Source organism: Pituophis catenifer, unplaced genomic scaffold (genome assembly GCF_029215685.1).
Source record: "Pituophis catenifer annectens isolate HBS135680 unplaced genomic scaffold, rPitCat1.0.hap2 SCAF_12, whole genome shotgun sequence".
NCBI lineage: Eukaryota > Metazoa > Chordata > Lepidosauria > Squamata > Colubridae > Pituophis > Pituophis catenifer.
In genome coordinates, this window is record NW_027256892.1 from 11,983,182 (window position 1) to 12,007,703 (window position 24,522).

Here is a 24,522-nt window from a genome sequence, read left to right on the forward strand (position 1 = left end):
CTGAAATCTAAAATTTGTTACTACCGGTTCTGTGGGCGTGGGTTGGGGGGTAATGTGACTGGGTGGGCGTGGTCATTTTTTTTTTTTTACTTTTAAAACCATTTTTTCTACAACCTCTTCGGCGAAGAGTTGTTAAAAAATGCTTTCAAAAAGCTCTGACGATCCCAGCTGAGTTGCCTGATCAGCAGAGGCTTTTTTTCTTTTAAATGCCTCTGACGATCAGGCAACTCAGCTTGGATCGTCAGAGGCATTTATTTATATATTTATTTGTTGGGACTTGTATGCCGCCCTATCTCCACAGAACTCAGGGCGGCTCACAACAATTAAAACAGAACAGACAAACCATAAAAACAAAAGTCCAAGTTAAAATTAAGAAATTCAATAAAACCCAGATTAAAACCCCCATCAATCCAAGACGGCCAAGTGAAATAGCCAAGTTTTCAGCCCACAAAAGGGTTTTTTCTTTTAAAAGCCTTTGAAGATCCCAGCTGAGCCGCGCGATCGTCAGAGGCTTTTTTTTTTTTTTTTTTTACTTTTAAAAGCATTTTTTGGGCGAAGAGGTTGTAGAAAAAATGCTTTTAAAAGTAAGAAAAAAGCCTCTGATGATTGTGCAGCTCAGCTGAGCGGGGGGGGGGCAGGGATTTTTGCTACCGGTTCTCCGAACCACCTGCCTCCATTCCGGTCCGAACCGGAAGCATTTCACCCCTGGCTCAATGGTGATTGGAAGTCAAGGACTATCTGTATACATATATAATGGATGCATACTGTATGTGTTACATAAAAAAATCAGAAGGAGCATCAATAGCAATAGCAATAGCATTTAGACTTATATACCATTTCACAATGTTTTACAGCCCTCTCTAAGCAGTTTACAGAATCAGCATCTTGCCCCCAACAATCTGGGTCCTCATTTTACTGACCTCGGTAAGCATGGAAGGCTGAGTCAACCTTGAGTCTGTTAAGATTCGAACTGCCAAATTGCAGTCAGCAGAAGTAGCCTGCAGTACTGCATACTAACCACTGCACTACCACAGCTCTTATTCAATCATACTGTTTGCCTGCCATTTTGATTTTTTAAAAAACATAACCTGTGGAAGGCTCCGGTTTAGAACTAAGTAGTCCTTGTCTATGGAGATTCTCAGTCATCCAGGTCATGGTTGTCCCAAAGGTGCTTTATCAAGAGGCAACTGAACTTTCTGGTTTTTCTTCTTCAGCTCTGAGTTGAAGAAGCTCCTTAGATGAGAAGCAAAACGTCTTCAAAGAAAAACCATACAGTCCATTTGCCTCTTGAAAAAGCACCTTTGAGATAATATGGTAGTCCTTAATTTACTGCCGGTAGCTTAGCAACCCTTTGATGTTACAAAGGACCTCCCCTGCCTTATGTGTGGCCTGGATGTGAAGTCCCAATGGCCTGATCACATGATCACAGTTTGGGTGCTCAGGAAGTGGTCTGAATCTACAGCTGTTATAAAAATAATAAAGGTGGGATATAAATAAAAGAGTAAAATAAAAATAAATAAATATGGCTATGTAAGATAATGAATCAAGGAAAGAGAATGGGTCCTGTCCAGTGGTGAAATCCAAATATTTTTACTACTGGTTCTGTGGGCATGGCTTGGTGGGCTTGGCAGGGAAGGATATTACAAAATCTCCATTCCCATCCCACTCAGGGGCCAGGCAGAGGTGATGTTTGCTGGGACTCCGAACTGCTCAATATTTCTGCTACCAGTTTTCCAGAACCAGTCAGAATCTGCTGGATTTCACCCCTGGTCATGTCTATGCTTTACTTTCACTACCTAGTTGCAGACTATCACAATAAAAGTTGGAGGCATTTCATAGAAGCTTGTTAAAAATTAAAACATACCCCTTTTATGTGTTTAGCTTGCATTCTGTGGTTCCTTTTTCCAAATTCTGCAAGCAAAGATCCTGGAAATGTTTTCCAGTGTATGAAATAAGCCACCCCTAGATGGAAAATTACGAAGGTTAATATTCTCTCTTCCCATTCCTCACCCACCTCTCCCTCCCGGCTCTAGAATGCAAGTGGAAGTGATATGGAAGAACTACAGATGGAAAAATATAACAACCCTAATTTTACTCATTACACAATTAAACCACAATCAAAACAAAATATGTAAATCTATTTCTAGCTGGCTACCGTGCAGCTCCACATGTGAGCGGATCCAGACAAAACAGATGGGCTTCTGTTTGACGGCATCTGGGAATATCATTTCATAGTGAAAGTAGGAAAAAAAATCTGGTGTCCAGGAACTATTTCCAGTGATACAAGGAAAAGGGAGAGCAATTTGGCCAGGCCTCCACTCTGCCATTCTCGGTCTTTAATTGCCAGTTGGGATCATTTTGTGTTGATGAAGAAGCTGTAAACCAACTGCACTTTGATGGTCTCTAAGTGTTTCAAATTGTTGTGCCAGAGGTCATCCTACAGTTCTGTAGCTTTCCTTGGTAGAGGTGGCCCTGCCAACATAGCTAGCTGGGAAACAATTATAGGCCAAGGGTGTAAAGCAATCCTCTGGGAAGGAATCCAGGGTTATTCAAAGACTATTTTCAGGCATTCAGTTCTGTACAGAGTACGCCGTTCAAAAGCTATCCAATTGGGTAATAAAAATAATTGGCTACGTTCAAGGTTCTGACTGAAAAACAAAATTGGTCTGTACAGCTGGTGGGTGGATGGTTGTGGTCATCTAAAATTTGAAATGAGGTTCCCATCTCTTCAAAATTTCTGAAGGAGACCGCACTCGCTCAAGGCATTTCTCAGAGATGAAACATTGGTCCATTATGGGCAGTACCGTTTAGGAAAAAAAGGCTACGTTGCACCATTCAGGCTGGTGCTGTCTGCTAAGCGTTTCTTCTGCATTTGTTTCTGGTTTCGTTTTGTTTTTTTCAAAATGGGGAAGAAACCTCAGTGAAATTTCATGGTGATGTGCAAGGTTCCTGTGCTTACTTAGCTACCTGGTTGATATATGTGCTGTGCATTTCTCATTGGACAGCAATCCATGGACTGGCCCCGAGCCACAGCATACCAGCAACTGGGCCATGCAAACAAATGAAGCCCCATCCATGGGATGCAGCCAGCATGCAAAACCACATCCCCTCTGGTCCTCAGAAAACTCCCTATCCACAGAACTGGTCCCTGGTGCCCAAAAAGTTGGGTGCCGCTCAGAGGTGGGTTCTAATTTTTTTTTACTACCGGTTCTGTGGGTGTGGCTTATTTTGTGGGCATGATTTGATGGTCATGGGACAATTCTTTAGGATTTAGCAGAGGTACTGGTCTACCAGGCTTTTAACTGCTTGCAGAGCTGTACCGGTTTACCCATTTGTTTTTGGAGGCACTGGTCTACCCATTTGTTTTTGGAGGCACCAGTCTACTCATTTGTTTTTGGAGGCACCGGTCTACCCATTTGTTTTTGGAGGCACTGGTCTACCCATTTGTTTTTGGAGGCACCGGTCTACTCATTTGTTTTTGGAGGCACCGGTCTACCCATTTGTTTTTGGAGGCACCGGTCTACCCATTTGTTTTTCGAGCGCACTGGTCTACCACCACACTGACTTTTAATACTGATCAGCTGTAGGGCAGCCCTTTGAAGCCCCGGGGCAAGAGTTTAAACAGTGTTTTTCCTTCTAGCCAATCAGCTGGGACTCAGGAGGCAGCGAATAGATTGGGGGCAGGGCCAAATAAAAGGTAAGAATAACATGGGGGGGGGCAGCTCCCAAACAAAGAGAACCAGTTCGGTGACATCATATCATCACCGCTACCAGCTCGGCCGAACCGGGCCGAACTGGAAGGAACCACTGGTGCTACTGTTTTGGGGGTTTTCAGTCTTCCTGGCTTTTCCTACCAGAGTTAAATTCCAATCAAAAGTTATAAACAGTTGGGGAGAGGATAGAACAATTAAAGGCATTCTCTCTCTCCCCCCTCCCTCTCTCCCCCTCCCCCTCTCTCTCCCCCTCTTCCTCTCTCCCTCCCCCTTTTCCTCTCACTCTCTCTCCCCCCTCCCTCCCTCTCCCCTCCCTCCCTCTCCTCCCCCCCCCCTCTCTCTCACACACACACACATACAAGAAGTTTCTTCAGCTTTTCATTCTTAGATGAGAAATGTCTTCTCAAAGGAAAACCAGAAAGCACCTTTGGGACAACCATGACTTATTTATTTATTTATTTAATTTATTTATTTATTTATCAAATTTCTATATCGCCCTACTCCCGGAGGACTCAGGGCGGTGAACAGCCGAGATGAAATACAGATAATACAAACATTAAAAGTCCCTTAAAATTATTAAATATTTTGGCCGAAACACAGATTAAAACACCCAGTTTATAAAACAAATCAAACGATTTAAAAAATTTAAAAGGGAGAGTTAGGCCAGGCCAGCCTGCTGAAATAAAAAAGTTTTGAGAGCACGACAAAACGTGAGCAGATCCGGGATCCTCCGTATCTCTGGGGGGAGCTCGTTCCAGATGGTAGGTGCCCCCACAGAGAAGGCTCTCCCCTTGGGGGCCGCCAGTCAACACTGTTTGGCCAACGGCACCCTGAAAAGCCCCTCTCTATGGGAGCGTACTGGTCGGTGAGAGGCTATTGGTAGCAGAAGGCGGTCTCGTAAATACCCCGGTCCGATGCCATGGAGCGCTCTAAAGGTGGTAACCAAAACCTTGAAGCGCACCCAGAAGACCACCGGGAGCCAGTGCAGCTCGCGCAGGAGGGGACTTAGATGACTGAGAATCTCCATAGACATCAGTGGCATCAGTCCGTTAAGAAAAGAAGCCCAAAAGCATCGCACACCTCCCAGGGGAATTTCATTGAAATTAGGTTCTTCTCAGAAAGGAAATTCTCCTTCATCAAATGGAATGACAATCAATGCCTTATACAGCTGGTCTTCAACTTACAACCATTCATTCAGTGACTGTTTGAGGTTACAACAGCCCTGAAAAAAGTGGCTTACAACTGGACCTCACACTTACGATGCAGCATCTGCATAGTCACATGATCAAAATTTGGACACTTGGCAACCGGCAATATATTTACAATGGCTGCAGTGTCCTGGAGTCTTGTGGTAGCCATTTATTATCTTCTCAACCAGCTTCTGATAAGCAAAGTCAATGGGGAAACTGGATTCCCTTAACAATTGTGGCAAAAAAAGAATGTTAAATCGGGTGCAACTCATTTAACAACCACTTTGCATAGCAATGGAAATTCTGGTCTCAATTGTGGTCTTTTATCAAGGACTACTTATAGTAGTGACGCTGTTGGATTAGGAAAGGGGCAAACCCAGTGTCAGCCATAAAAGTTCTCTAAATAACTGGATAATTCTTTCTCAACCCAACTGTCCTCACAAGGGAAAAACAGAAAGAATAATGTTACAAGTGCCATGCTGAACTCCTGTTCAAAAGACAGAAGGAGGAGGAGAATATGCCGAGAATATTTCAGCCCATTACTCAAATCAATTAAATCTGTATCAGTTTTCATAGGAAAGCAAATGTACCTGTATGCACTATATACTTTGAATTTATTTCAGCTAGATATTCCTCCCTGCGCAAAATGGAGTGAGTGTCTTTGCTCAAACTGCCTTCAGAAGTTTTTGTAAGTTCCTGCCTCAGTGTAAAGATTTTTTAAAAATTAAATACCCAGTTGAGGATATTTTTATCAGTTAAAAACTGTTTGATAGATTCGAGGTTTAATTCAATTCATTAAAAGGCTGTCACTGACCTCTTGAATTGAGCCTTAATTTGCTGGATTGAACTGCTTAGGGGGAAAATGATCACTACTAACCAATTAATGAATCCTTGACCAAACTGGGGTTCACTCTTCTCCGATTAATTCATATGAATCCATTGAATGCTGTTGAATTAAAGCAGATGACAGGTTTAACATTTAAGTGTACTTCACATTAACGAAAAATGGTGGCCCAAATGGAATTGGTTTCTTATTTTGAAATAGATTCTCCTGAGCATTTGAGAAACCAAAAAAGAAGCAGAAGATCACATAAGAATCCCAGTGGCAAAAGAGAAACCTATAAGGGTAACACATTAAATGAAGGCAAGCCTTAAATGTCAAATAATTTTTTCCAGTATCCTTTTATTGGACTGATCTATTGATTCAGAAAACTCAAGTCGAGATTATTAACTAGGGCAGAAGCAAACAAAAAGGCATGACATCTCAAGAAGGAACTCCTCAGAACTGATATCAGAAAATTGCCAAAGGAAATGTCAAACCAGACAGGAAACATGATCAGATAGCAACAACAATAGCACTTAGACTTATATACCACTTCACAGTGCTTTACAGCCCTCTCTAAGCAATTTACAGAGTTGGCATATTGCCCCCAACAAACTGAGTCCTCATTTTACCGACCTCGGAAGGATAGAAGGCTGAGTCAACCTTGAGCTGGTCAGGATTGAACTCCTGGCAGTTGGCAAAGTTAGCCTGCAATACTGCATTCTAACCACTGTGGCATCACAGCTCTTAGAATTAGATAAGATAATTCTACTTTATTGTAATGCTATTTAACATACTCTTGCAAATCACGATACAGCACAGAAACGGCATTGGTCGCATTGGTGGATGATCTCTGGAGGGCTCGGGACAGAGGTTGCTCCTCTATCCTGGTCCTATTAGATCTCTCAGCGGCTTTTGATACCATCGACCATGGTATCTTACTGCACCGGCTGGAGGGGTTAGGAATAGGGGGCACTGTTCTTCGGTGGTTCTCCTCCTTCCTCTCTGACCGTTCGCAGTTTGTGTTGGCAGGGGGGCAGAGGTCGACCTCGAGGCACCTTATTTGTGGGGTGCCGCAAGGGTCAGTCCTCTCACCCCTTCTGTTCAACATTTATGTAAAACCGCTAGGTGAGATCATCCGTGGTTTTGGGGTGAGTGTTCATCAGTATGCTGATGACACACAGCTATACATCTCCACCCCAGACCACCCCAATGATGCCCTTGCTGTGATGTCCCGTTGCCTGGAGGCCGTGCGGATCTGGATGGGGAGAAACAAGCTCAGACTCAACCCCTCCAAGACCGAGTGGCTGTGGCTTCCGGCGTCCCGGTATAGTCAGCTGGTACCATCACTGACAATAGGGGATGAGATCTTGCTCCCCACAGAGAGGGCCCGCAACTTGGGTCTCCTCCTGGATTCACGGTTATCTTTAGAAGATCATTTGACGGCCGTGGCCAGGGGTGCCTTTTATCAGGTTCGCCTGATCCGCCAGTTGCGTCCCTTTCTGGATCGGGACGCCTTGCGCACAGTCACTCATGCCCTAGTTACCTCCCGTATGGACTACTGTAATGCTCTCTACATGGGGCTCCCCTTGAAAAGCACCCGGAGGCTCCAACTGGTCCAGAACGTAGCCGCGCGGGTGATTATGGGCGCAGCTCATTACGCCCATGTAACACCTCTCCTACGCGAGCTGCACTGGCTCCCGGTGGTCTTCCGGGTGCGATTCAAGGTGTTAGTTATCACCTTTAAAGCGCTCCATGGCTTAGGACCTGGGTACCTACGAGACCGTCTTTTGCCACCAATAGCCTCCCACCGACCAGTTCGTTCTCACAGGGAGGGACTACTCAGGGTACCGTCAGTCAAATTATGTCGACTGGCGACTCCCAGGGGGAGGGCCTTCTCTGTGGGGGCTCCAACCCTTTGGAATGAACTGCCCCCGGAGATACGGAATATCCCTGATCTCCGTGCTTTCCGCCGTGCCCTCAAGACCCTGATGTTCCAACAGGCAGGGCTAAACATACAAACATGCAAATGATTTTTTAAATGTTATCTAATTCTGGGTTTTATTTAATTGACCAAACTAAGTAACAATTTTAATTAGCAATTTTATGATGTTTGTGTGTCTATATTTTTCTTGACTGTACACCGCCTTGAGTCCTACGGGAGAAAGGCGGTATAGAAATATAATAAATAAAATAAATAAATAAATAAATCCAAATGTACCATTCTTCCCATCTTTACAGCCCAAGAAATTAGGGAGGGTCCCTTCTTAGTCTCTTGCCCTACCCAGTATCCAGCTGCAGGCTATGCTGTCTCTTATCTGACCATTTCCTAGGCAGCATTCTTTGCCCCACTCCCAAGGTCTTTTTCACATATGATTACAGGAAAGGAGGAATGCAGAAGTTCAATTAATGACAAGTCATCCTACTTATAAGCATAGGAACTCCAAGTTTAAGCATATATGAATATGGGTGAACTGATCAACAATTGAATATTCTGAGAGGGCAGACACAACAACGTGAAGCAAAAAATGTCAGCTGCAAAGGATCAGGACCATATATTAAGTAGCAGGTCAAGATTTATTGTTCAAACCTATAGAAAAGAATCTAATTCAATACTAAATTGGCACCAGATAAGAGTCAACAGAATTCAAGAGGGGATGGACTTGGATTGTTTGTGACAACGTAATGATTCTAAGCTGATGACGCTCTTAACTCCTCCCCTCAACTCCGCTTTATCTTCTGCTGACATGAGAGCCTCAAATGCTGATGAAGAAAACTTTATTAATCAGCCCCAACTTTTTCAAATATGTCTTTTTCAAGGACTCTCTGTATAGCTGGTGGAAATCTATTGCCCTGAAAGCATTAGCACATTGCAGCTGAGGATTTAGAAAGAACTACTGATTTCAGGTCAATTGGTCTCATGCAAATCTACTAAATGCCATTTAAAAAGATGAAAATTGAAAGTATGTCATAAGGGCTCCATTTATATCTCCCAGCATTTTCTTTTTGCTCTGACTTGCGGAGTTATCTCATCCCAATGCAACCCAAAACCCCAGGTCAGATAAATCTGGTCTAGACTCTCTTTCTTGTGTTCTCCCCCAGCCAGCAGCCAACTTTGGTTAACCCATGAGAGTTAGGCTGGCATTTCTAAGTTGGCTCCCAACAGCCAGCATCCAAGATTTTCCACACTGCTGCCCCATCTCCCCTGTTGTGCAAGGAGAAAACCAGACACTTCAATCTTGAATGTCAGGGAAAAAATCCTGATCATATTGGGGATACCTAGCATCAAAGGCTTATTTTCACAGAGATGTGCCCCCGCTTCCGAGATCAAAAGGGAAAATCCCTCCAGGAGGTTTAAGATAAATCGTGTGACAAAATTACCCACCCAGCCCCAGTAGAAACCATTGTTTTGCAGTAACTGCGGCTCTCCTGCTGCTCCCTGTTTCTATCGCCACAAGGATTTTGAGCTGGCAAACTGTCTTTGTCTTAGTGGCTTTATGTTTCAGTGCAGGGATTGGGGGAAGGAAGGAAGGAGAGAAGAGGCAGGGAAGGGAAGGAAGGAAGCATGGGAGGAAGAAGAAAGAGGCAAGGAAGAGGAAGAAGAAAGGATGGGAGGGAGGAAGGAAGAGGCAGGGAAAAGAAGGAAGGAAGGATGGAAGGGAGGGAGGAGAGAAGATGCAGGGAAGGGAAGGGAAGGGAAGGGAAGGGAAGGGAAGGGAAGGGAAGGGAAGGGAAGGGAAGGGAAGGGAAGGGAAGGGAAGGGAAGGGAAGGGAAGAAAAAAGGAAGAAGGAAGGAAGGAAGGAACGCAGGCAGGCACAAGGAAGCATCTTCTTCTTTCTACAAGGCAAACTGCTTCTTCATTTCATTCTGCAGCACAATCATCTGAGCTTTTCCCCAAAGCTTTTGTGCTTACCTAGCAAAGCAGGAAAGGGTGCAAAGGGATATATGCAATCTAACAACCTGCTGTCAGTTGTACCAACTGGGGGGAGAATGGGAGGCAGGGTAGGAATAACATATTTGCACTGACTTTTTTAAAGCCAGTTGGTGCCCCCTCCCCCCTTTTTTATTACAAAAGAGTTCCAAATAAACTCCAACCTGACCCCAGGTTGGAGTTCTGGCTTCCTACAGAGAACTGCTCTGGGACATCTTTTTGCACCCAAAAATTCTGTGGAATTGTCTTTGCACATCACAACTATTCTCATCTTCAGTCCTGGGAGCTAAATTCATAGTAAACTAAGATGTGGTTTACTATTTACTGAATACAGGACAATGGTAGGCCACACAATGTAGCTTAGAATCATAGGCATCTGATGATGTGAGCTGCAGCTCATGATTTTTTAATCCCTTTGTTAGTGGGAGAAGGTGCTTCCAGATTCCTGATTTTTTGCAAAGATGGACTAACATGGCTCTCCTCTTCAAAGGGCTAAAATGTGGCTCACAGAACACATTAATCCCACCCTAACCAACCCACATTTTGACTTCATGCCCTCTAAATCTATTGCATGCATCTCAGATGGTAGTCTAGTTTTGAAACAAAGCAAAGTCCATAGCAGTGAGTGGGTTGGTTCCGTCCTATCATGAGGTTTGAATGTGGAAATCCAGCCAAGGGATCTCATGATGTGTTGAAATGCACAGCCAAAAGGAATTCCAAGAAAATACTTTAATTGCACATTACCAAATGCAGCATTACAAAGGTTCCTCTTTGCTACGCTGGTCCCACTGCTAACATTTGGTCCATCTCAGAGGCTTTATATCTGTCCTGACCTTTGACATCGATGTTCCAAGGGGATGATCAAAGGGGTTAGTTTCATAAAGAAAGCAAGAGGCGGATTTTGCTAAACAGCTGGTGAAACATGTAGAGCTCTTTTTTTTTCCTTCCCCCAAAGGGACAGAATGCGGATCTGATTATCAAGCTTTCGGGATAATGTGTGTTGAGCTTCCCAGATCAATAACAAAGGTTCAAAAACAGGAAAGACTCATGCAAACAGAATGGCTATCAATGCTTCTGAAGAGAGAAAGGAAAAGAAACCAAGCCAATCAAAAGCCAAGCATAGCATCCAAGTGACACAAAAGGAAAGCATAGCATATTTGCCACAGTAAGGATTAAAAGAGGTCTGCTGCAAAGATTTCCAGCAGCTAAGGTGGAGTTTTATTGCTGATGAGTCTAGCCATCCTTTTTCTAAAAACCATCCATGGATGAGGTTGCATTGACTTTCTAAAATTTACAAAGTCACCAAACAGCAGCACCAGGTTCTTCGAAGGTAGGACTTCTCCCATGGTGCTTCTTGCAATGGCCATGTTTCTACAAAACTGTTCAGTGGAGAAGACCCACTTCCAATAAAGCTAGAAGTGTAGGTATAACCTGGCCATTCTGAAAACCTGTCCACACACAAAATCAACCTGTGCTACCATTGCATATCTTTCAAGGTTTCTCATCAGAAAGATTTCCTACAGGAATCCCCACTTGTTTGGTGAAGTCCTTTGTGATAGTAGTCCCAAAAGTGCTTTTCCAAAAGGCAACTGGACTTTTTTTTGGGGGGAGGGGGGGAGGTTCTTAAAAATGTTTCACTTCTCAACCAAGTCTGAAAAAGCTTCTTAGATGAGAAGCAAAATATTTTCAAAGAAAAAAACCAAGAAAGTCCAGTTGCCTTTTGGAAAAAGACTTTTGGGACAACCCTCACCTGGATGATTGAAAATCTCCATAGACAACTTGTGATAGTACTGTAACTGGGATAGAGCAATTCAATGTGAAAAATTCTTAGAAGGCAGAACGCCAGTGAGTGCATACAGCTCTCTCTAATCAAACTTACATTTTTGAAGCTTTCAGATAGATTGAAGAACCTTTTTGAGGCTTGCCTCTGCTCCTTAACATTTCCTGAAAGTCTAATCCTGGCTTGAAAAAAAAAAAAACCATGAATTTTTGAACTGCAATACAGTCACTTTTCGGATGCCAGGATCAATCAGCCTCTGTCTATGATGTGACAGACATTCATAGAACTGAAATAACTGAATCTAAAATATTGTATAAACCCTGAGAACAAAAGTATACTGTGAACAGATCTTCCATGTCTGCAAAAAAATAAATAAATCAGTAACTGATAGCTCACTTATCTGCTAAAATGCTGTCATTTTAATAGCATTCCTGAGATTGTTTCACTGTTTCCATAAGATCTAAACATTTTGATTACTATTCCTTCTGTGTGGGAGGATAGAATCCTTTGCCAGTCTCCTTCCCTTCATACAATTTTAGCTGTGACTAACAGATGAATAACAAATGAACATTACTCTGCAGTCATAATTTGAACAGAAATCTGGCTGCATTTGGCTTGTAAGAATAAAACAGGAATATAAAAACAAAGAAACCTTGACTTCCAGCCCTTCTTTTAGTAACCAAAATTACAACAGCACTGAAAAAAATAATTTACAATCAAACTTCACACTTATAGCCATAGCAATAGCACTTAGACTTACAGTATATACTGCTTCACAGTACTTTACAGCCCTCTCTAAGCAGTTTACAGAGTCAGCATATTTGCCCCCAATGATCTGGGTCCTCATTTTTACCAACCTCAGAAGGATGGAAGGCTGAGTCAACCTTGAGCCTGCATTCTAACTCCTGCGCTACTATGGCTCTATTGCAATATTCCCATGGTCATGTGATCAATTTGAGCACTTGGCAATCAGCTGGCAACAACAGTTGCACTGTCCCAGAGTCATGTGATCACCATTTGTGACTGTCACATCTGGCTTCTGACAATGGGGGAAGCTGAATTTGCTTAACAGCCACATAAGACATTTAACAACTGCAATGATTTCTTAATATCTGTGATAAAAAAGGTTGGGATATTGGACAATGACTTACATAACAACTGCCTTACTTAGCAATGTTAAGTAATCCCAATCGTGATTGTAAATCAAGAGCTATCTGTATATTGATTTAGATTTAAGTTATATTGAAGCTAAAATTAACTTCAACCACCAGCAGTGGTTCTCCAGAGTTCAAGGTGTTTCCAGCCCCACCTGTAAATGCTGGGATTAAACCTGGCATTTCTCTATGCAAATATCAGTGCTACTGTGCTGGATTACATAGGAATCTGGGAGTCTTGTATCTCCTTCTCTTCTGGAATGTACTACTCTTTTATTAATGCATTTACAATGTCATAGAACAGGGGTGTCAAACTCAAGGCCAGGGACCGGATCCGGCTTGGGAGAGCTGCATGCAAGCTCCATTTTCGCTGGCAGAGGATTGCAGGAGGCTGTCGCAACTGAAAACAGAGCTCGCAAGGGCTGCGGGCAGCACTCCCAACTCCGTTTTCACTGAAAGAGGGTTGCAGGAGGCTGTCATAGCCGAAAATGGAGCTCAGGAGCCTGTTTTCACTGGCAGAGTGCTCGGGCCACCACAGGCACCCCTGACACAAGTGACGTTGAGCTGGCCATGCCCACCATGGCCACACTCACCCTGGCCCCCCAAAGTCAAACACAACCCTGATGCAGCCCTCAATGAAATCGAGTTTGACACCCCTGTCATAGGATCATTCCATGGCAGTGTTTCTCAACCTTGGAAACTTTAAGATGTGTGGACTTCAACACCCAGAATTCCCAGTTGAGCAAACATGCTGGCTGGGGAATCCTGGGAGTTGAAGTCCACATATCTTAAAGTTGTCTAGACTGAGAAACACTGTTCTATGACAAGACGATGCATCAATTCAAGACTGACTGTTAGGGAAGGGAAAAAAGGCTACTAGGTGCCATAGTTTGTCCCAAACCTCCCCACATTTCTGAAATGTCATTCTCTGTCATTAAATTTCAAAACTTCTCTTTCTTTCATAGGATCAAAGAGTGCTGAAAATGAACATTCAGTTCAACTTAAGCTTTAAGTGCCATATTGCAGACTGCCCAGAGCCAGGAGTTCAATCCTGATGGGCTCAAAGTTGACTCGGCCTTCCATCCTTCCAAGGTCAGTCAAATGAGAACCCAGATTGTTGGGGAAAACGTGCTGCCTCTATAAACCATTTAGAGATGATCAGGGGAGGAAAAGATTCAACTGCTTAACCAAGATTAAGTCTGAGTCACAGGGAACCAAAAATTAGGAATCCAGGGGAGCAAAACAGAAAGACCACTCAGAAAATCAGGTTGGAGGCGCACAGGCAAAACATTAATCCCAAGAAAATCCTCACTACTCAGACAAAATACCAGCATTAACAGGAAGCATTTGGTAGCATTTCTTCATCAAACAGGCTTCAAAGTTAAAGTCAGTTCTGAGCTAGTCAGTTCTTTGCCCAAAATATTCCAATTTATATTTCTGGAGATTTGCAGAGAACTAGAGCTTTCTTACTCTATTCACGGCCAATTCACAACACTTATGTTGTTTATCTTCAGTCCCCTGACTTTAAAATTTGTGGCAGGCCTTTTTGAGATGTTCTTCCTCCCCATCCCAAAATCATGTATTGATTAGTTATTGATGTATTATTTGATGTATGATTAGTTAATTCAGTCCACTAGGTGATATTTTCATTTTTGTCCCCAAACACACAAAGTTTTGATGTCATTTAAACTAATTTATAACTATTAACATGTTCTCCATGTAGACAGTTTTAATGACTGGAAGCAAAAAGGAAGAGAAGTTGAATAGGCATATCAGAAGTAATCTAGGAGCATTTCTTCATAGTGATGGATAGCTTCTGCTAATGTTATCCCCACCATGACTGAGGCCATTAACATTTGTACGTATTACTGTTAGTGCATACCGATGGCTGAATCACTAGTGGGGATCTTTCCTAGGATGACAGCAGCTTGAGACTTTGGCAGACTCTGCCAAGCTCATACAAGTGTCACATTTGCTAATGGGCAATAAACGTGGCTATCTGAGTTACAAACCTTATGCTGGTCTGTGACCATAATAAATATTGATACTGTTAATAAATAATATAAAGGTTAGTCAATTCATGAGATTCTGCTTCCAGCCTTGGGCTTTGGATTTTGATTATCTGTGGTTGACTTTATCCCCAGCTGAGAAGGCTACCCAAGGGTTGGGGTTACATGTGATCACAACACCCCCTCTGCCTACCTTCAAAGGAAATGATACCAGGGTGCCAAAGGCGGAATGTGGCATGATGGCCCAATGATATAAGGACTTCTGCTTTGGGCAGGGGGTTGGGACTAGAAGACCACCAAGGTCTCTTCCAGCCCTATGATTCTATACTTCTACTTTGATTGACTGAGTTACAAACCAGAAGTCAGCTTCCTTAAACAGGAGTTCTGAAAGTGTCAGGTCAAGCCAGACACTGCTTTGAAAAGGAAGAATTCATTTGGCCTTTTCTATGAAGATGATGAAGAAATCAAAGTAAATACTGGCTATTAGCTTTGTCAGCTTTATTTTTAGTATGAACTCTCAATTTTTTGAGAGTTCCAGAGGGTTGAAGTGCTCAAACATGGAGAGATTTTGCACACTGTAGTTTGTTACTCAGAAAGTCTTAACTAAAGAAACAGATTCCATATGAGCTTTTTTCCATCCAACCTGAACATATTAATCTCATTAAGCTTTTAAATAGTAAGGGCTTCGCTATAACACACCTTGTGGCATGGCAAAAACATCACACTTCTGGTATGATTTTTAACATCCAAGATCAGGATAATTTAGCAATAATTTTCCCTTACCCGCTTGAAAGACAGAAGTCTCAGGATCCAACTCCAGTAACCATCTGTGAATACAGCAAAAGGGCATTGTATTAAAAAAGGCCATAATCTCAGCAAAAATGCAGCAATGTTGACCATGTTGGAAAAAGAAAAGGACAAATCCAAAGTTGGAAAGTCGATACATAATCACAATTGTGAAAATGTAATCAGATAACTAAATCAAAAGCTAATTTATGAAGGGCAGAGCACTCTTTGGAAGTCTAAAGGATATGGGATAGAGTGTTGAAGTAGCAAGGAGATTTAGCCAAAAGATCAGGATTCTGCTAATATTGAATATCTCTTTTAAGATGGTCCCAGTAGTAATAAATCTTTAGAAAAACAAATGCATCAATCTTTCACTTCAAAAACACCTGCTAATTGATGAAAATATGTTTACAACTAGCTAGTGGTGGGATTCAAATAATTTAACAACCGGTTCTCTGCCCTAATGATTTCTTCCAACAACCAGTTCACCAAACCACTCAGAAAGTTAACAACCAGTTCTCCCGAAGTGGTGCAAACTGGCTGAATCCCACCACTGCAACTAACCCATCATCAAAGGTTAAAGCAAGATGGAAAGTTTAACTTCTGATGTATTTAAACTGCATTTCTTCATTAACTCGGTTCTTTTATTTAATTTCTTGTCACAATTGCTTTGAAAGGAAACCCAGTTTTACAGTTGCCTTTGCTGCACTGGAATTTTGTTTTATGACTGACTTTAGTCTGTAAAAGTTTTATACTGTTTTACGTCATTTGATCTGAGGATTCCCACCATTAAATTAAAATTCCCAAATATGGTATAGTGAGTGGAACACTAAACCAGCCAAAGCTCAGTTCGAACTTTCTGTCAGCAATAGTACTGAAAAGACATATAAAATAAATCTCTGATAAATTTCTTTAGGAATGGATAAATGTAAGAGTTCAAATAGTCTCTGCTTCAGCATTGAGGGGTGGAACACATTGGTTATCATCCATTTTTCTCAGATCAAAACCTTCACAAAAATGTGTATGAGCAATACGCTCAATACATCTATAAAAGTTACACATTGAAAAATGTAGAGCATTGGTGGCGCAGTGGTTAGAATGCAGAATTGCAGGTTGACTCTACCCACAGCCAGGAGTTCAATCCTGACCAGCTCAAGATTGACTCAGCCTTCCATCCTTCCGAGGTCAGGAAATGAGGACCTAGATTGTTGAGGGCAATAGGCTGACTCTGTAAACTGCTTAGAGAGGGCTGTAAAGCACTGTGAAATGGTATATAACTCTAAGTGTTATGTAGTGATGTAAAGAGAAACAGCGCTTACATTGGAAAAATGTCAATTTACAAAAGTGCATCATGGAAATTGATGTAAAGAAGATAATCAGGGAAATATATACTAAAAGGCAATTTTTTTTGAAGAATAAATGTGAAACACTACATGTATTATATTTAAGTGAAGCTATATACAGAAGCACTGAATGATAGAAAACATACCTACAAAAAAGATGTAGAATTTTAAAGCCTTGCTAGGTTAAATTATTTTATGTGATTTGGAGAATTATATAAAGAAACAAAGAAAACAGGAAAAGGCAGCTTTAGATTATAACTCCTTTTTCTCCATCCGTATAAAAAAATAACTCTTATCTCTCCACATTGCTTTCACACTTTTTTTCTCAAACTAAAGCTATTTGAATCATATGCAAAAATATTAGAAGTATCTGGTTAACAAGGTAGCCATTCATATGTTTAATTTATTACATTAATCTTGGGAATTTTTTTTCCAGTTTGTGCAGTTACCCAATGGGGAAACTGCACATGTATCTGTCCTTTACTACAAAATAACTCGTGTGAAACAGCTCATAATCTTCCAGAGTTTACAAATCTTATTCTTTTGCCTCCTTCCACTCCTCAGCCTTCCATTACCACAAATTATTCCTCTACCCCCCCACCACACCCTCCCAGCCCTCTTTTGCACTGACCCATTGTTCAAAGCAATGCCTTAAACAGTTCATATTTTGTTAATTGTACAAGCCTAATGGAGGAATGTATTGGCAAGAAGGGGAGGGTAACGGCCATCAGGCCAGCAATAAAACAAAATTAATGGTCCATAGGAAGAAATCATGTCCACTTAATATCAGCTTTGAAACTCTAATAAAATAATGTGATATCAACAGCAGCAGTGCGTTCTGTCTCATTCTCAGACACTTATACACAATGTACGCAGATTGCTTACACCACATTAAATCACTCATAAAACAGGCCCAGTTCAACTGAAGCTCACAAGATCCTCCAGGGAACATAGCAGACCAAAAATATGTTGTGTAAGGATCATTACCAGCATGCGCAGCTGCTGCAAAATCCAGCCCAGAGGCAACACAGGGGGGAGAGAAGTGTATCTAGAATAGAGAATGAGGTCTTCATCAGGGCTTTAGTAACCCATTCAAAAAATGTTGTTCTACTGAACACTTTGGAAACTCAAAGCTGGAAATCTGGCTTCACAGCAGATAATACTGGAGAGAAAGAGAAGGAGAGAACTTCAGACTTTCCATGGATGATGCTGTAATGTCACCAGGAGTAAGACAAAAGACAATACTTGGAAGATAACTGACTTTGGAAATTCTATCAAACTAGTAGAGAACATTCATGAAATACAAGTGGCTGGAGTATAATTTTCTTACCTCTTTCTTGACAAGGTAGGTAAAGGATTTAAGTGAACATCCTTGCCTTTAATTATCATCTGTTAAACCACATGCTAAATTTTATGATTTCAATAAAATCCCAAGGGAAGATATTCCCTTCCATCTGGGTTTTTCAATAGTGGGGACCTTGGAGTGTCACCCCAATAGGGAAGACTGACTCAAGCTTTCCCTTACTTGCCCAATAAATGGTAAGAAAGATCATACTGAAGGATGAGCTCCTACAGCATCATTCTTTGGGCTGCCTGGTAGCTTTTCTACCATCTCTATCTAGATTTCTTTCTCACTGGAGTTCCATCTGAGTTGAGCTCAATTCCTGATGACTTCATGGACACAACCATGAAGATTTTTTTTTTGATGTTCTTCCTAGTCTCATTGACATCCCTGGTATTTCCTAAAGTCGTCTCATCCAAATACTAACCAGATCTGGCCCTGCATAACTTCTAGGCTCCTAGATATTTTGGCCAAGAGTTACTAATTCTTTATTCAGTTTTCGTTTTTATTCAAAGGGGATGTTCCTGCATTGAATTATCCTTCCTTATACCCATTCATCTAATGAAGCAAAATCCAATCACAGAGAGGCTCCATTTGGATAAGATCACTACCATGTTCCAACACATATCAACTCTATTTCTTTGGAAACCCCAAAGCCGAACAGAAAGGTGGAAAATATTCTTCACTGCATTGTGATCCAATCACCACTTTCTGGCACATACAGCCTCTGAATACAAGATTTTAGCTGTGTGCCAAAACAAATCTAATACTCTATCAAGGGTCACTAGTTGTAGGTAAATGATGTATTCACTATAACAAGATTAACAAAATTACCTCATCTGGAAAATGCAGACCAAGGTAAATTAACAAGTGGTGGCTACAATAGAAAAAAATCATCTGCAACCATGCATAGCCAATGGTGTTTTTAAAAGGCAGTAAAAGCAAAGGTATATACATTCTTATTGTTAAAATGCAATTAGAACTTCCCTTGATATATACCACCTCTGGTCACAATGGCACGTTCCATGCTGTAGATGCAATTAAAAAAAACTCAGTTAACCAACTTATACTGTTTTCCAGGCTGCTCGGTGAAAACCCAGGCAATAAAGTGACATTTCTGTCACATTTGAACTCCCTAGCTAATTCAGAATAATCTACTTTTAATGGAAAGCAATATATAAGAGGTAGTGACATTTGGCTGAGTTCTTCTTTGTTTTAAGCTCCAAGTGTCTTGGAAGTTACCAGAGTTACCAATAAACGTATTATTTCTGCACAAGCTGGGTATATTACCATAAATATCTACAGATTTTTGAGAGGCATATTATTGCATTTCTTTTTATTTCAAGCTTCTGTATTCCATATAGGATAAAAATAAAAATAAGCATGTCTTCCATTACATTGGCTAGTAACCAACATTTTTGTGCACTGGTGAATTCTTTTACTTATTCTAAAATAAATATTCAGTACATCCATTAAGGATGGTCTCTTTTGTTCTCTTTTTTTTACTAGGCCCCAGACCTGTAAGAAATTGTCCCAAAATAACAATTTAAGTGGCACCAGATTTCAAAGGACCAGAACAATTAGATCTGCATCTTGCAGTCATTCCAGGACCTGCAGAGATGGTTCTTCTAATAGAATCCTTTTTTAAGTATCACCTATCGGAATTCTGAAGTTCAAAGACACACAGAGAAAGAGACATACACAAACAAAGGCTTACTGCTGATATGATCCAAAGACATAACATATTCCTCTGCTGCACACTGAATGATTGCAATCAATATTGCTTAAAATCAAAATGCACTTTTATTTGAAGATTAGTTCCATCGACTCTGGTGGAATTTATCTCCAAACATACTTTGAGATCCTACTCCTACTTTGAGATCCTGATTGGATCCTACTGACTAGAAAGAGATGAATGTTTGTTGGGAGAGTTGATAGTTATATTATATAGACAACTACTGGCTCTAATATCCACACTTATCTTGATATTGTTTGGGGCCTGGATTTTAAAGCAATGTCTTAAAACCCTCCAAAGCTGTTGAACCAGTAACCATCAAGGCCTGTAGTGTCCACCAAGGGCCAGGATAGGTTTATATATGTCTCCTGATTTCCTTTCAACCCTGAGATCTGATAAAACAAAGGCTAGATAAAATGAGATTTCAAAATAACCTTGCAGTTGCCCAAAGCTATATCAATTTTATAACAAATCAAGGAAACTGCAACTCACACAATATTGTACCGATATAAGTTTCCAATTCAATATTGCTGGGGCTTCTCTATACTATGGCCCAATGCCCTTCCCTCTTTAATCAGGGATGCACTTATAGCAACATAACAAGAGAAACTCCCTTTCTTATTGAAGATGCCCCTGGGCCTTTGATGAAATTGAAAGCTGAGAACATGCCTTTTTACAGTGCAGATTTTGCAAGGAAACAGCATTCCCAAGTTATCTAACTCTTAATAAAGAAACTGTCTGGCCATTCAAACCAATGGTATGTAAGAATGTTTCCAAAATGATAAGCACTCTGAAATAGCTTATACAAATGCTATATTTATAGTCCAGGGTATAAAGCTTTACTATGTTCAAACTCAACATCTTCACCAATTTATTAGAATTTGCTGATATCTGAGATTGTACGTGGTTGTTTTTAAGTTTTATGATCTAGTCTTGGAATGTAATTCATCAAGGTCCAGGAAAGGTATTACAAAACAAACCTTAGTGATCCAAAGATGCTTTTTCAAAAGGCAACTGGACTTCCCTTGAAGACGTTTTGCTTCTCATCCAAGAAGCTTCTTCAGTTCTGACTGAATGGTGGAGAATGGAAGGGATGACTTATTCCTTGAAGTCATCTGGTCATTAGCACTCTCGCTGAGAGCTGTTGAGGCCACTGGAAGGTTTATCTGTGTGCTCAGGGTCACCTGAATAGTGCAAATGGGTATATGGAACCTTCTTGGAACTGCTGAAAGGACTGTGTTGTAAACAGGAGATAGAAAGTCCATTTGCCTTTTGAAAAAGCACTTTTGAGACAACCATGACCTGGATGACTGAGAATCTTTATAAACTTCACTTTCCCTGTTTCAGCCAATATCTTACTCCAATGGATTGAAAAATGCACTGGTGTGACATAATGTTAATCAATCAGCATTAACAACATGATCAATCAACAAAGTTGATTTTAACTGTGATCTGTAATATTACAAAACCCGCTAATTATCAGCTATGGATAAGCACACTGACTAGTACCAAACATATTTAGGGATCACATAAAAAGATTGGCAATTAGGCTGTACTGAAAAAAAGAGGCCGCCTGAAGTTAATTTGACTAGTTTGAAGTTTAATTTGGTTAAACCAAGTCCATGCTAGTTTAGAAAAAAAATCATTGCTTTCTCTCCGATAGTTACATTAAGATAGGCAGCTGAAATTTATGTAGGATATCATTGTACTATCAACTCCTTTTCATGGCATATGACATCACCTGGCACTGTCCTTAAAATTCAACTCTTTCCCTATATAAATTTGTTTTATATTTTTATATATCTGCCTCAGACAGATAGAATAAATTGAATACTACTCAGCTCAAGCAACAGCCAAATAACTGAAGACACCCTATAACTATTCTAATTAATCTTTGTTTGGGCTGGATGTTTGAAAACAAAAGACACAGCTCATCCTTGCATGGTGTGTACCAGTGGTGGGTTGCTCCCGGTTTGGACCGGTTCGCAAGAACTGGTAGTAAAATCGGCAGGAGGCCCCACCCACTGCCCTGGATGTCATCATCAGCGATCTGCGCAGAAGCAAGGTGCGTGTGCGAGTGACTCAAGTGCGTGTGCGTGATCCTGTTGCGAACCAGTAGTAAAGGTAAATAGAACCCACCCCTGGTGTGTACAATAAGGCTCTTAAAACATAGGTTTATAAGTTTATGGTCTTTGTGGACAGGTTTAAAGATCAAGGGGTTTTCTTTACAGCCCACCTTAAATCTAGAGGTAGTTCTCAACTAATTAAGCCCAACATTTCTGTTGCCAAGTAAGACAGCTATTAAATGCATTGTGCCCCATTTTATGATCTTTTTGCCACAGTTCATGCCATTGTTAAGTGACTCTGGCTTCCCTAGACTTTGCTTGTCAGAAACCAGCTGGGAAGGTTACAAATGGTGATCACGTGACCCCAAGACAGTGTAACCATCATAAATACATGCCAGTTGCCACACACCCAAATTTTGATCAAGTGACCGTGAAGATACTGAAATGAACGTAAATGTGCAAACCAGTTATAAGGCCCTTCTTCCAGTGTTGTAATTTCAAATGGTCACTAAATGAACAATTGTTAAGGACTACCTGTAGTATCAAGGCCTACATCTAAGGTAGAAAAGATAGATCAGTACTAAGAAATCCGGGAACATGATTTCTGCATCTTGGACCTGCAAACAAAGCTTTTATCTAGCACATCAAGAAAGAAGGCCAAAATCTCTTCATGCTGATAAATTACACATAGAAAGATTCCTTGAGAGGAAAATAGGATTGCACCTGCCATTTCTTCTGGTGGTATGTCCAAGCGCTTGTATATTTTCCTAGGAACATGCATAGGCTTGATAGGCAGACCAGCTTAGAACAGTGTCTCATCAGTTGCAATAATGCAATGTGCCTCCTCCATGGACTTCTGCATTTCCAAAATCATCTTTAGGGATTTCCAGAAAGGGTCAGAAATGTCAGCTCTCATGTGCACAAGAAAAATGGAATGGAATGGAGTGGAGTGGAGTGGAGTGGAGTGGAATGGAATAAGGAAAGAATGAAAAGGAATAGAATAGGATAGGATAGGATAGGATAGAATAGAATAGAATAGAATAGAATAGAATAGAATAGAATAGAATAGAATAGAATAGAATAGAATAGAATAGAATAGAATAGAATAGGAAAGACTGAAAAGGAATAGAATAGAATAGAGTAGCTTAGACTGGACTGGACTGGACTGGACTGGACTGGACTGGACTGGACTGGACTAAGGAAAGAATAAGGAAAGAATAAAAAGGAATAGAATAGAATAGAATAGAATAGAATAGAATAGAATAGAATAGAATAGAATTTTTATTGACCAAATGTGATAGCACACACAAATAATTTGTCACCGGTGCATAAACTCTCAGTGTATATACAAACAACAAACTATATAATCTATGAAAACTAAGAAAAGCCCAGAAATAAGGGATAACAAAGCAATGGGACTGTACTGCTCTTTAGAAGGGGGGGTGGATGGCAGTGGTGGGCGTGGCTTGGTGGGCATCGCAGGGGAAGGATACTGTAAAATCTCCATTCCCGCCCCACTCCAGGGGAAGGTTACTGCAAAATCCCCATTCCCTCCTGATCAGCTGGGACTCGGGAGGCAGAGAATAGATGGGGGCAGGGCCAGTCAGAGGTGGTATTTACCAGTTCTCCGAACTACTCAAAATTTCCGCTACTGGTTCTCCAGAACTGGTCAGAACCTGCTGAATACCACCTCTGGTAAGTGGGCTTATTGCTTTACGTGAAGTATTTTGAAGCAACTGAAATACTCTGCCCAGCCCAATTAGGCACAGGTGTAATGATGAGGAAAAAAATAGATTATAGAAAAATTATAAACAATGTAGTGGTTAATTTACATTTATACTTATAAGAGCTGTAAAAGAAAATCGGAAATAATTTCTTTATGTTTCTTTTCTGCATTTTGGTTTCTATTCTTCTCTTATTCCTTTCCTATTCCTTTCTTCTTATAAACTTTAGTTCCTGTTAGTTTTTATCTTTCACCTTAAATTTTTTAAAAAACATATATATATATGTTTTTAAAAAAATTTAAACCTTTACCTTTACCTTTATATATATGCATACATACATACATACACACACATATATGTATGTGTGTGTGTATATATATATATATATATATATACAGACACACACACACACACACACACACACACACACATACATATATGCATATATATAAAGGTAAAGGTAAAGGTTCCCCTCGCACATATGTGCTAGTCATTCCTGACTCTAGGGGGCCAAAGAGCCAACGCTGTCTAAAGACGTCTCTGTGGTCATGTGGCCGGCATGACGAAACGCCAAAGGCACACGGAACGCTGTTCCCTTCCCACCAAAGGTGGTCCCTATTTTTCTACTTATATTTTTTACATGCTTTCAAACTGCTAGGTTGGCAGAAGCTGGGACAAGTAATGGGAGCTCACCCCGTTAGGCGGCATAGGGATTCAAACCGCTGAACTGCCGACCTTTCGATCGACAAGCTCAGCATCTTAGCCACTGAGCCACTGCATTCCTCATGCATATACATACACACACACACACACACACACACACACACACACGTGTGTTTTTGTGTGTGTGTATATGTATGTATGTATGTATGTATGCATATACGTGTGTGTGTGTGTCTGTATCATATATTTTGTTTGAAATGAG

General features: G+C 41.0%; 2 long non-coding RNA genes across 4 annotated transcripts in view; one reads left to right on the top strand and one right to left on the bottom strand.

The window, feature by feature from the left end:
• LOC139323253 (uncharacterized) overlaps window positions 1-24,522 on the bottom strand; it is a 118,802-nt gene that overhangs the window by 86,962 nt on the left and 7,318 nt on the right. The window contains exon 2 of the long non-coding RNA XR_011600974.1: window positions 15,385-15,428. This is a non-coding gene — a long non-coding RNA (uncharacterized lncRNA). The remainder of the gene's footprint in view (window positions 1-15,384; window positions 15,429-24,522) is intronic.
• The window catches only part of LOC139323252 (uncharacterized), a 60,242-nt gene that overhangs the window by 9,243 nt on the left and 26,477 nt on the right, over window positions 1-24,522 (top strand). For all 3 annotated transcript variants that reach the window (XR_011600972.1, XR_011600971.1, XR_011600973.1), the window contains exons 2-3: window positions 3,006-3,180; window positions 13,558-13,684. This is a non-coding gene — a long non-coding RNA (uncharacterized lncRNA). The remainder of the gene's footprint in view (window positions 1-3,005; window positions 3,181-13,557; window positions 13,685-24,522) is intronic.